Source organism: Rhinatrema bivittatum, chromosome 11, assembly GCF_901001135.1.
Source record: "Rhinatrema bivittatum chromosome 11, aRhiBiv1.1, whole genome shotgun sequence".
In the NCBI taxonomy this organism is placed as follows: domain Eukaryota; kingdom Metazoa; phylum Chordata; class Amphibia; order Gymnophiona; family Rhinatrematidae; genus Rhinatrema; species Rhinatrema bivittatum.
In genome coordinates this window covers 40,936,681-40,948,798 of record NC_042625.1, presented here as the reverse complement: position 1 = coordinate 40,948,798, position 12,118 = coordinate 40,936,681, and the positions used below count along the sequence as shown (strand labels likewise).

At 50.3% G+C, this 12,118-nt stretch overlaps 1 protein-coding gene across 1 annotated transcript in view; it reads right to left on the bottom strand.

Moving 5' to 3' along the window:
- The window catches only part of PIWIL1 (piwi like RNA-mediated gene silencing 1), a 245,590-nt gene extending 234,590 nt beyond the window's left edge, over window positions 1-11,000 (bottom strand). The window contains 1 exon segment of the mRNA XM_029571500.1: window positions 10,979-11,000. The gene's annotated coding sequence lies outside the window, so the exon portion shown is untranslated.
- Between the last annotated feature and the right edge of the window lie 1,118 nt (window positions 11,001-12,118).

Sequence of the window (12,118 nt, the reverse complement as noted above, 5' to 3'; positions counted from 1 at the left end):
TCTCTCTCCACCACAATCTATTCTAAACTCAGCTGTTTGACTTATCTTTCGCCAAAGTTACTACACTCGCATATAACCCTTCTGAAATCATTGCACATGCAGTTCGAGCTCCTCTCACAAATGACTTCACTCTGCAGCACCTCACTACTGCTCTTCTCTCTACACCACAGGTGGCAAACTCCGGCCCTCGAGGGCCACAAACAGGCCAGGTTTTCAGGATATCCACAATGGGCTAGATTTTAAAAGCCTGCGCACGCAAAGCTCCGGGAAGCGCGCAAGTCCCGGGGCTTCGTAAAAGGGGCGGGAGGGGGCGTGTCGGCAGTCCGGGGGCAGGCCAGGAGGGCGGTCCAGACTCACCTGGCACTGCGGCCTGTGCCGGGGGATGCCGAGGCGGCACGCGCAGGTTTGCACAACAAAAGGTAGGGGGGGGATTGCGGAAGTAAAGTTCCCTCCGAGGCCGCTCCGATTTTGGAGCGGCCTCGGAGGGAACGGAGGCAGGCTGCGTGGCTCGGCGCGCGCAGGCTGCCAATTTTGCGCAGCCTTGCATGCGCCAACCCCGGATTTTATAAGATATGCGCGGCTACGCGCATATCTTATAAAATCCGGCGTACTTTTGTTCGCGCCGGTTGCGCGTACTTTTTTAAGATCTACCTCAATGAATATACATGAGAGAGCTTGCATGCTCTGCCTCCAATGTATGCAAAACCTGGCCTGTTTGTGGCCCTCGAGGACTGGAGTTCACCACCCCTGCCCTACACTCCTCATGCGCTCAGACAAGTCAGTCATCTCCTCTACCACAAACTCCTGGACTCCGTGCTTTCCACCTGGCTGCACTGTGTGCTTGGCGTAGTCTTCCTGAACTCTTGCATCATGCTCCCTATCTCGCCATGTTTAAACCCTAAAGACCCATCTTTCTGAGGCTGCTTTAAGCCCAACTGTCTACTTTTAGCCTCATTAACTCTTTCTTTACTTTAATCAGTCATCTTATGAAATGCCCCAAGTATCTTGTCCTATAAGCACTATTGAGCAAGGAATATCTTTTTTCTGAGCCTGAACAGTGCTGCACATGTTGTGTAGCACTAGAAATAAGTAGTAGTACTTAAATTGTCCTTGACAAAAACAGCCTATACAAATGCTTTCCTGACAAACTATTCTGTAAAGAGTTATACCTAATGCAGAATGTAAATATTATCAGAAAATTAAGTCTTAAGTCAAGATTACAAAGTTACCTGTTTACAGAATAGGTGCAATGTTAACCTTCAGGCAAAATGTCTGGGAGACTGGGATAGAATAACCTAAATAAGTGTTCCCGGTAGGGTTGCTACCTCACCCAAGGGAAACCTAAAATGGGCTAATCCAGTTCTGGTTTTGCCCTATCATAAATAGCATTGTAGTTGATGTCCTACAGATTGGCTGGAGTTCAGCTGGTGTCTCTTTACAGCAAATAAACTAAGTTTTTACTTTAAGCCTCTTCTTAACTGCAATTCAAGTGCAGGGTCCAAAGCTTACTATGAGCAGAAGGTCCTTTCAACTTCTGGCTGCTATTATATGCATGCACTGCCAGACTATTATGATGATATAATGACCATTACCAAAACAGAATAAAATCTCTTTAAAAAAAAAAAGGCCACGCAGACAACAAAGCAAAACGTAGGCCTAGATAAGAAATTATTCCTTACCTGCTAATTTTCGTTCCTGTAGTACCAAGGATCCAGACGGTGGGTTATGTCCCCCGTCCAGCAGATGGAGTCAGAACAAAACTTCTGAGGGAGGTGCTACATAAGCCCGCATCCCTGCTCTCATTCCCCAGTACATAGACTATCAAAGCCAGAAGAAAGAAGAGACGGAGGGATCAAGTGAAACAACTGAATAACAATTAATCGTAAGAACTGAACCAACGAATGTCCAGCCCGGCAACTTGCCAACAGAACTGTAGACAAAGACTCGCCAGAAAATATATATCTGAATATACACCCAGAACCCCGAAGGGCAGCCAGCAATCAAAGTCAAGCAGTAAGACAGAGGGAGGGTGTCTGGACTGATCCTTGGTACTACAGGAATGAAAATTAGCAGGTAAGGAATAATTTTCCTTTTCCCTGTACGTACCAGGATCAGTCCAGACGGTGGGATGTACCCAAGCTTCCCTACTGAGGGTGGGCCATAGATAGCCCTGCTCGAATGACTATCACCAAGAGAACTAAAGGTCAGCGCTCGGACATCCAGGCGATAGTGTCGGGCGAAGGCATGGAGAGACGTCCATGTAGTTGCTCTGCAGATCTCCTGAGAAGAAACAGAGAGGCGGTCCGCCCAAGACGTGGCCCTAGAACACAGCGAGTGGGCTGTTACCTCCAGCGGTAGAGGCTTCCCTGCATCAATATATGCTGTCGCAATGGCATCCTTCAGCCAACGGGCTATTGTCGGCCTGGAAGTCGAACAGCCCTTCTTTGGGCCCGACCAGAGAACAAACAGATGGTCCGAGAGTCGGAATCCATTGGTGCCCTCCAAATAACGCATCTGACAGCGCGTGACATCAAGCTTGTGCAGCTCCCGAGAGTCAACTGAAGGGAGGGAAGGCAAGTCCACTGGCCGGTTAAGCTGCAAAGTGTAGAAAACCTTGGAAAGAAATGAGGGTACCGTACGCAAGGCAACCCCCCCCCCTCCCCCGAGTCAGGAAACCTGAGGTACGGCTCCCTGCATGAGAATGCCTGAAGTTCAGAGACATGGCGAGCCGAAGCGATGGCCACCAGGACGATCTTCTTGAGAGTGAAAACCTTGAGACTACTGGTCCGTAGAGACTCGAACAGAGGGCCTCCCATACATCCGAGTACTAAACTGAGGTTTCAGGTGGGACAAGGCGACTGCTGCGGTGGTCTCAGATACCTCACCCCCTTGAGAAAACGAACAACATCTGGGTGAGAAGAAATGAGTCTCATCCTCCCGATGACATAGGGCTCCCACAGCAGCCACCTGAACCCTCATAGAGATGTAAGCTAAGCCTCTGTCCAGCCCATCCGGCAGAAACGAAAAGACCAGAGAAATTGTGGCGTGGGTCGCCTGTATGGAATGAGCAGAGCACCATGACTCAAAGACCTTCCATCCCTGACGTAGGCCACGGAGGAGAATGGCATGCGTGCCCTCAGCAAAATTGAGATCCCAGTCTCCGGATATCCCCGGCGTGCCAACTTGTGCCTCACAAAAGCCAGGCCACAAGACAAAGCAATCTGCCCCCTTGAAAAATATCGGTCCTTGCCAGAAGAAGGCGTGGGGGATGACCTAGCCGTAAGGGTCCTTCCACCGCCAGATTGAGGTCGGCGAACCACTCCAGCGCCACCCGGATTGCTGGTCCCTGGTGGCCCGCTAAACTTCTCAGAACCCTGCCTATCAGAGACCACGGAGGGAACACATGGAGGAGGGTATGACGAGGCCACGGAAATACCAGAGCATCGACTCCCTCCGCGCTTCATTCTGCGGCTGAAGAATCGGTGAGCCTTGGTGTTGGGAGACGTGGCCATGAGAACCACATGGGGAGGCCCCCACTGTTGTGCGATACGGTACAACGCCTCCTCCGAGAGCTCCCATTCCACGGGGTCAATACGTTGCCGGCTTAAAAATGTCCACCTGTATGGTGTCCACCCCTGCTATGTGGGAGGCCGCTATGCGGGGCAGGCGAAGTTCCGCCCGTTGCATCAGGCTGTCCGCTTCCAGAGAGACGTGATGGCTCCTTATGCCCCCCTGACGATTTATGTACGCCTCCGAAATCGCGTTGTCCGAGGGGATCCATACCACCCGATGGAGAACAAGGGGAAGGAAGTCCCGCAAAGCCAAGCGGACCGCCCTGGACTCCAGGAGGGTGATTGGCCATCGTGCTTGATCTGCCGTCCACCAGCCCCACCCGGAGCTGGGCTGACCAAAACGCCCCCCCCCCCCCCCCCCCAGTCCGAGAGGCTGGCATCCATGGTCACCACTATCCAGTCGAGAACAGCCAGGGAAACTCCCTGGACCAGGTGCCACGGTCCCAATTACCAGAAGAAACTTTCCTCGCCAAAACGAGGAATCGGTAGAAGTGCCTGGGAGTCCCGTGACACCGGCTTCCAGCGGGATTCGAAGGGCCCTCTGAAGTGGGCACATGTGCACAAATGCCCAGCGTACCAGAACCGGAGTGGATGCCATGGTACCCAGGACTTGAAGGTAGTCCCAGGCTGTGGTCTCCAGGAGGGCCGAGAAGTGTTTAATCTGGAATCTCAATGCCTGAACCCTTTCTGGTCGGAGAAACACCTTGTCCTCCACTGCGCACCCAGAAACTCCAGCGACTGAGACGGAGAGAGGTTGCTCTTGACATAGTTGAGGACCCTGCAGGGGAACTGGAAGAGCTGTACCACTGTCAACTGCCTGCCAACCCTGGGAGAGATTTTGTTCGGATGAGCCAGTCGTCCAGGAAGGGATGTACAAAGATTCCCTCTTGTCGTAGGACCGCCAGCACCACCGCCCTGACTTTCGTAAAGATGAGTGGGGCTGTTGCTAGCCCGAAAAGAAGGGCCTGAAACCGAAAATGTTGTCCTTTGATCTTGAACCGGAGGAAGCGCTGATGCGCTTTGCGGATTGGGATGTGCAGGTACGCCTCCGTGAGGTCCAATGGGGCCAAGAACTCTCCGCGGTGTACTGCAGCTAACTCAGAGTAGAAGGTTTCCATCCTGAAGCGTGGTACCTTGAAAGACTTGTACACAGACTTGAGGTCCAGGATTGGTGGGAGGGTGTCATTCTTCTTGGGTACCACGAAGTATATGGAGTAGTGACCCCTGCCCCCCTTGGAGATGGGCACTGGGCCTATCACCCCCAGGTCCAGGAGACAGGTCTGCCGAACCGCAGTCTGCTTCTGGGGGGGGGACCACAAGGGAAGATGAGAAATCTGTTGCTGGGGGGGGGGTGTCGGTCGGACAAGTCCAATGCGTGGCCGCGCTGTAGAATATCTAGGACCCACTGATCTGACATGATTCGGGCCCACTCCCCGTAGGAGAGGGAAATCTGGCATTGGGCGGACTTTGTGGGGGCGCTGTGTGCCGGGTCGACCCTGCCGGGTCTGCGCCCTCAACAGGGCTGGTTCCAGGAGATCGAGCGGGAAAAACCGGAGTCCGGGAGGTCTGCTGCTACGAAGGAGTGCGATAAACAGCTTCTGGAGGTAATGAAAGACCTGGAGGAGCGTTGTCTGTGTTCCGGAAGTCTATGGACAGCATTCTCCCCGAGCGACTTGATCCGATCCAGGTCTTCCCCAAACTGAATCTTGCCTTTGAAAGGAAGCGATCCCAGCCGAGCCTTCGAGGAGGGATCTGCCGACCAGTTTCGGAGCCAGAGCAGGCGACAGGCGGAGACCTCAGCCACCATTGAACGGGCGAAGACCCACAGGATGTCATATAAAACGTCCACCCCGTAGATCACCACGGCCTCCAATCTGTCCGCCTGAAGAGCTCCCTCCGGAGGGAGTTCTTGAGAGGTGAGAAGCTGTTGTGCCCATCGCAGGTCTACCCTGTGCACCAGTAAACCGAAGATAGCTGCCCGGACCCCCAGCACAGACACCTCAAACACGTCCTTGCGGTAGACCTCGAGCCTCCTGTGCTGGAGGTCCTTTAGCACTGTGCCCCTGAGGGTAGCTGAAGCAAAATGGTGTGAGAAGGGAACACCCTCGCTGGTGACCGGAGTCCCACCAGTAAGGGGTCCCCTTTCTTTGCCTGAGGCTCCGTGCTCGAAGATTCTGGTGGGGCATCTAAATCCAGCTCCCGCCAAATATGGGGGACCAAATAGACTAGTTCGGTGCGCCGGAAAATGCAAAATACCCGAGGGTCCTTCCCCTCCATTGGGCCCCCAAGAGGGGGACGTCCCCCGCCTGTCAGGGTCCGGTCCCTGAACGGGCGATCTTATCTTGTGCGATCCTCTTGGCGGTCCGGGGGGGGGGGGGGCTCCCCGGGTGGGGCCGTCGCCCCTTCTGCGAGCTGCTGTCCCGCTTGCGACGGGACTCCCCGCAGGGGAAGGTCCACCCGTGCCAACTTGGGTGGTGGAGGGCACAAGGGGACCTCCACAGGCTGCGCCATGCGATGTAAAAAGATGTTGTGCATCAGCACAAAACATTCCGGTGCAGAAGCTGGAAGGCCCATGGGGGGCAGGGCTGGGTCCTCCCACTATCCCGAGCGTGGGTCCAGTGCCTCCGATGCGGCTAAAACAGGAAGCGGGACCGAAAACGGGCCCTCCGCATCCTCTCCCAAGGATCCAGCGTCTGACTACCCTGGCACAAAAATGGCCGCCGTTCCCGCCATCCGAGGGAACGGGGCCTGCCGCTGGCGTCCCTCGTCGTCGGGCCCACACGCTCCGACTGAGTCCTCCTCCCGCATGCTAGTCTCCCCACCAGGGAGACCTCCGACGCAGAGCCCCTCCCGCGAGAGCCGGTTCCCAGGGCGGTCGCATTCCACACACGCCGCCAATCGCGGCATGGCTCGATCGCTGGGGAGGGAGGAGGCGGAGCGCGGGCACACAGTAGAACTCTTCGGTGCCACAGGAAGGCCTAAGCCCGTGACCGCTCCAAACGCCCCCGCCCCCGAATCCACAAACGCCGCCGGGGAATTGGACTTCCCGGCGGGCGGCAGTCCCGGGAAAAGAGCGTCGGGGGCCGTGGCCGACAGCAGTCGGAAGGGGGGGGGGGGGGGGGAAGAGACCTGCACCAGCTTGCACCCCAGCGGTCCGGCACACATGAAGGTGGACCTGGAAAGAAGAAAAGCACATAGACTTAGAGACAGACCGAGAGAGAAATCCCCAGACCCGCCAGCAAGTGCACCTCGCAATGAACAGGAGCACTGCTACAAGAGCTGTGTAACTTTTTTTTTTTTTTTTTTTTAACTTGATCCCTCATACAGAAGAAAAAACAGAACAAGGAGAACAAGGGCCTAGCTGCAGAACCAGACCCCACTCAGTCCCTGTCCTGGGGAACTCTGTTCCCCTGCTCGCCATCTGCTGGAGTCAGAAACGTACTGGGGAATGAGAGCAGGGATGCGGGCTTATGTAGCACCTCCCTCAGAAGTTTTGTTCTGACTCCATCTGCTGGACGGGGGACATAACCCACCGTCTGGACTGATCCTGGTACGTACAGGGAACAGCCTGTTCAGGATAACCTGGGTAAAGTGGCAAGTCTCTTTTCCTTCCCTCCACAAAAAGAAAATCTCACTGGTCAAGTAACAAGTTACACTTAAACTAGCAACCCCCTCATCCAGGGAAAGGGGAGGGGGGGGGGGGAGAGGAAAGCGATAGAAACTGTTCCAAACGGAGGCTCAGAGGAGAGGAGAAATTGTAACCGGACTTAAGGGCTTACCCGGGGTGCTGGAATCATCGGCCCCGACTGGGTCCTGCCAGGACGTGCCTACGTCATGTCTGAGGGGCGGTAAGAGGCCTTAAAACCCACCCTTCAGCTGCACACAGCCGCGTCGCTAAAGGGGCGCGCGGCTTTGTTCTGCCTGAACTGGAAGATCTCTGCGAACAGGTACTGATGTTTAATATAATTTAGGTCTTAATCCTTTTTTGGAGATTCAACTGTCTCTGATCCTCGAAGCCTCAACATTGACTTTACTAATCTAAATATAGTTGTTAAGCAGAGAAGGCACCATAGTTTGTTCTCATATTCAGGCCGATACAGTACAGTGTGCTCCGACGGAGCGCACTGTTAACCTGTCATTGGACAAGCGTTTTCCCATACCCCTTATTCAGTAAGAGGCGGAAAACGCACATCTAACCCGCCGAACCTAATAGCGCCCTCAACATGCAAATGCATGTTGAGGGCCCTATTAGGTATTTGCGTGCGATTCAGAAAGTAGAATGTGCAGCCAAGCCGCACATTTTACTTTCAGAAATTAGCGTCTACCCAAAGGTAGGCGCTAATTTCTTCCGGCACCAGGAAAGTGCACAGAAAAGCAGTAAAAACTGCTTTTCTGTGCACCCTCCAACTTAATATCTTGGCGATATTAAGTTGGAGGTCCCGAAGAGTAAAAAAAGTTTAAAAAAAAGAAAAAAGAAAAAAAAATATTTTGAAGTCTGCCGGCGGCTGTCAGGTCGAAAACCGGACGCTCAATTTTGCCGGCGTCCGGTTTCCGAGCCCGCAGCTATCAGCAGGCTCGAGAGCCGACACCGGCAAAATTGAGCATCGGCTGTCAAACCCGCCGACAGCCGCCGCTCCTGTCAAAAAGGAGGCGCTAGTGTCCCTAGCGCCTCCTTTTGCCCGTTTCTACCGCCGGGCCTCATTTGAATACTGTATCTGCCTGATTGTGATTAATAATGCCACATACTGCCCGCAAACGAAGAGCTAAGGAGAGGATAGATCCTGCTAATCTCCCGGAGGCTTTAGTACGCGGGCCAATGGATGCCCATGTCCAGCGGAATAGTAAATCGGAAGGGTCCCAGTTGGCTACGGAGGACATATGTTTTCAAGCATCCTCTATGCCAGACCTATCAACATCTCGCTCCCCAATTTACACGGAACAACCAGTTAATCCAGCATCCACCAGGGCCCGAGGTTTACTGTCGGAGGGCACACAAGCATCCAGTCAACCCCAGAGAAAATGGAGAAGAAAAGCAGGTAAGTCCCATGGAGGGAACAGTAAGCCTGTCAATAGAAGTGAATGGTTTGACACCACAGGAAACAAGAATTAATGATGAAAATTTTTCTCTAAAAGAATAAATGATTCCCCAGTTCTGACGAGGCTAGAGTCTGTTACTTTGGACACTATCTGGGAAACTATTGCTAGTTTGAATAATTCCATGTCCACACAAATAATTTTATTCACAATAGGATTTAATAAGATCCAGGATAGGGTAATTGAACTAGAAAGTTCTAGAAAAGTAACAAATAAGACTGAAAAAGTTAAATTAGAATGTGTCAAATGGAAACCAGTACAGGATTCAATGATGATTGGAAATAAGGTTCTACAAATGAAAATAGAAAACTTGGTAAATGCTAATAGGAAAAAGAATTTAAGATTCATAAATTTTCCCATGTTACTATATATGACTCCTAAAGACATGCTCAAGAAATATCTTGTGGAGGTATTTAAAGTTGCTGAAGAAACAGTTACCCCAATTGCAAAAATATATTAATTAACACCATATAAAAAACAAGAAGGGCCTGAACAAGATCAAGAGGCTAAACAAATTATGGATAGAATATCTGTAAATTTAGATATATCTCAAGTGTTACAGACATCCGACACTGAATTAGTAGTACAAGCAGCAACATTAATTTTATCTTTTGTTTTGGAACCAGACAGAGATTGGGTGCTCAGGTTATTCTTTAAATAGCGTCTTGTAGAATTCTTTAATTTAAAAGTAAGAGTATACCCAGATGTGTCAAAACAGACACAAAAAAGAGACAACAATTTTTTATATTAAGACCAAAGATTATTCAGATAGGGGGAATCTTTGTGTTGAGATATCCATGCAAATGTTGCGTAAAATATAAAGGTGAATCGTACATGTTTTTTACTCCTCAGTTATCTTTTTTTCTATCTGACAAATCACATAAGGAATAAATGGGTTGTAGAATCCATGTCATCCTATATATGATTAGGCAACCCTGATATATTTTATTTATTTATTTGCTTTTATATACTGACATTTGTTGGCATACATCACATTGGGTCACATCATAACAATTGGAATAGTTAATATACAGATAGATAGATATAGATATAGTTAACAGCTGGAATTACTGCTCTAATAATTACTAATTGTAAGATGAAAAGGGTTTTTTTTGTTAGTATAATATTCTTTCAACCTTAGATTAGTATTGTGGACTACTGGAAAAAGAAGTTTATAGAAGTATATAAATATAAGAATGGCAATACTTATTTGTAAATTCTTTTTTCTATTTTGTACAAGAGTTTTCTTATAGTGTCTTGTTAAAAAACTGATAAAGAATTAAAAAAAACACAAAGAAACTGTTCCAAACACGTATATTTTTCACACAAGTGAGATCACAGCATGGGCTTACAACAGCCGGCACCGACCCGGAGAGGCCAGAATCTGGGATGAGTCCTAACCCTCGAGATTCAAAACTGCAGGCTTTCCCAGCCACATCCTAGTAATCCCCTTAAGCCAGTGGCTCTCAGGATATCCACAATAAATAGGTATGCATGAGATCAATTTACATATATCCAAATTGATCTCATGTACATTCATGCTGGGTATACAGAAAACCCCACTGGCTAAGGTTGCTCCAAGGCAAGTTAAGGAACCATTGACTTTAGAGCTGCAAAAATCGGGACATCAGCAATCCTCACTCAGTATCCCATATAGGCCTGCCTAAAAAGTGCTCTTCAGTTTTTTTGTTTTGGGGGGGTTTTGGGGGGGGGGGGGAAGTAAATAAGTATTTTTTTTAAAGTCTACATTTTCTATAAGGGTTGCAATAGAAAACCTGACCAATTGAAGTTACCAGCTGGAATAGTACATACATAGCAGCAAAAAATAATTTAAAAAAAAAAGGATTTAACACACACTGCGCTGAGGAACCATACTATCGTCATTTTGTCAGCTATAGGTCGTTATTTTAACTGCACAGAGCGATATCGACCTCACTAAATATTAAAGTCAAAGATATGCTATATCCTCCTTTTGCCAACTCACTGTAATGTAAAAGGATACGCGTGGCGTACACAAAATGTAAAGCCTCGGCTACAACAGAAATCACTCCCCACTTTACCGACCCTCCTCCCGCTTCCCACTGATTACAGAACCAGCATTAAACTGCAAACGACACCGAGCCGATCAGAATAATTAGAAAATGATTATACTTTTACCAATGAGAAAACAACACCTCTACGCTCACAGAATCCGTCAACCCCTACCCGCGTAAGCAAGACTCTCCCGCTCGGACGGCCGGTATTCATCCGCTCCTTGCAAATTCCTCCGCGGAGCCTCCCCGCACCCTCCTCTCTCATCTAAACGCTCTTACTCCTCAACCACCTGCCTAGCACCGGAAAGCTAGCGGAGGAGACCGTCAGACGGGAGACTGAACTGCCTCCGAAATCTCTGTGTTTTGGTTATTGTTGCTTTCAGGGGGAGTTGAACTTTCCCAAAACTGTTTTACTCCCCCGCCTTTCTGGGACGAGTAACCGCCCGCGGAAGGACACCGACATGGAGCCCTTCCGCTATCTCGCACGTGGTGAACCGAGAAAGCGTGCTAGGCGTCGATAGAGGGGCACGTGCAGGTCCCGCGGGAGATGGCAGAGAGCTGTGTAGAGGAAGGATGGCCGTTTGAAAAGCTGTAGAGCACTTTTATTGCATGAGGCTACAGTTCATCATTTTTCGGAGGACAGCTTTCTCCCGCCGCCTTCTTGCTGCAGCCTTTTTGACTCCAGCAACCTCGCGACGGGAGCTGGGCTAAGGGAGTCCGAGCCGAGGATTGCGGTTCAGACCCACTCCGCGGGGTCGCTGGGTGACCGCAGGCGAGTCACTCAATCGTCTCCTGCCCCCGAGATGCAGCTGCAAACCAGGCTCATCTGGCTTTGTGCGCCTGAATTCTAACCTCATGCTACAGAACCCCCCCCCCGGCAAGAGTTGAGATGTTGACAGCTGTTACATGGCTACCTTGGACGGCATTATAGGACAGGGCAGCTTTCCCTTCCTTTAGAATGGCTCGGGGGTGCACGAGGTGGGGGAGAGAGTGTGATGTAGACAGGCCGTGATCGGTAGGTAAGGGTGCAAGAGAGCGAGGCTTACCTCCTTTTGGCTACACAAGTTGTACGCCACGTTTAAACGCGGGCTGTCCAGCTGCACCGTTTCCCATGTTAATGTTTTATAGTTCCAGGCCTCCTTTCATCTGTAGAGGGAGTCCAATAACACCAGCAATTATGCAGACCCTTACTTCTCCTTATGTGTGAACTAAAACAACCATGTCTGCTGTTTTTAAATTATCTGAATATTCTCCCTGACAGCAGATGGAGCAAGGAGACCAGACATGCTAACAGACTGGAGTTTAGCAATAGTGTTAATCAGCTTTTGCTGTTATGTTTTTTAAAGGCTAAAAGCAAACTTGCTCTTAGCCTGAATAAAACGGAGGCTTTATTGATTAGTTGTCAACCCTCTATTAAAC